Raw genomic sequence first — 1,342 nt, forward strand, 5'->3', positions numbered from 1 at the left:
CGGCCCGCGAGTTGTATAAATGGCACTTGATAGCGTCATACTTGCCAAACCTCTCATTTTTCCCGGGAGACTCCCAAATATCAGGGTGTGATGACACTGCTTTTGGCGCCCTCTACAGCCTGCCCAAACAGCGTACCCGCTCGACCACATGCAGAATGCAGTTTCAGCTTGCTCACGTAAGTGACAGCAAGGCGTACTACCTCAGCAGCCACACATCTTACACTGACGGTACCAATACCCAGAATCCCATGCAGCCCTAACTCTTCCGCTCAACCAACGCACGGAGAGGGGTGGGGGGTTGATGTGTGGGGGGATTTGGTGGTAGCGGGGGTGTATAATGTAGACCGGAAGAGTTGGGGCTGCATGGGATTCTGGGTATTGGTTGTGTTGTGTTTATTTTGTGTTACGGTGGGATGTTCTCCAGAAATGTGTTTTTCATTCTTTTTTGGTGTGGGTTCACAGTGTGGCGCATATTTGTAACGTAACAATGTTAAAGTTGTTTGATACGGCTACCGTCAGTGTAAGCTGTGTGGCTGATGACTAAGTATGCTTTGCTGTCTCCTATGTGTGCAAGAAAAAACAAAACATACAACATGTGGCCGGGTATAATAATATAATATAATTCACATAGCAATACGGTCTCACTTCACAGCAGGCCAGCAGTTAGCCGAGTCATTGTGCACAATCCATGTTGAGGCACAAATCAGTGACGTGCCTCAACTGGCTGCTGATCTTCGCACCGTCTCTTCTCAGTATTTGAACGGCAAATGTGAAAATAAAAATAAAAATAATCTAAAACTGGTGAAGTTAAATGGAAAATAACGTTAGTATAATCACTGCATACATATAACAATTTAATTAATTTTTTTTCTTTTTACGTTTTTTTTTCTTTCCATGATGGCAGGTGAGGCCGTGCCTCCCCTGCCTCTAGTGACGGCACGCCACTGGTGTGAACAAGTGATGACATAAATCATGGTCCCAATAACATTGCATCAAATAGAGAATGTCTCATTTGCACCCCTGCTGGTGACATCTATCAAAATGAGGGTGGTCCCAAAAAAGAGGGATTTTTCAAATTGACTGTGTGTCGCTTTTAAAAGTGCTCCCCCTCTGGCCAACATATGAAATAACAAGTGTGTGTAAGAAATTGAAATGCGCCCCCTTTGGCCAAAATGTACTAAAAACTTTGTATTTTTATTTTAAAAGTACTGTATATAGAGTCATACTGTAAAAACTTGAAGTAATGAAGATTAAAAACCAATTACCAACAAAAAATAAAAAATTAACTTTTGTTTTACTAAGAGCAGTCTTTTTCTCACATTGTGTCGACTTTTTTCTTTTA

This window comes from Entelurus aequoreus, linkage group LG10 (genome assembly GCF_033978785.1).
Source record: "Entelurus aequoreus isolate RoL-2023_Sb linkage group LG10, RoL_Eaeq_v1.1, whole genome shotgun sequence".
NCBI lineage: Eukaryota > Metazoa > Chordata > Actinopteri > Syngnathiformes > Syngnathidae > Entelurus > Entelurus aequoreus.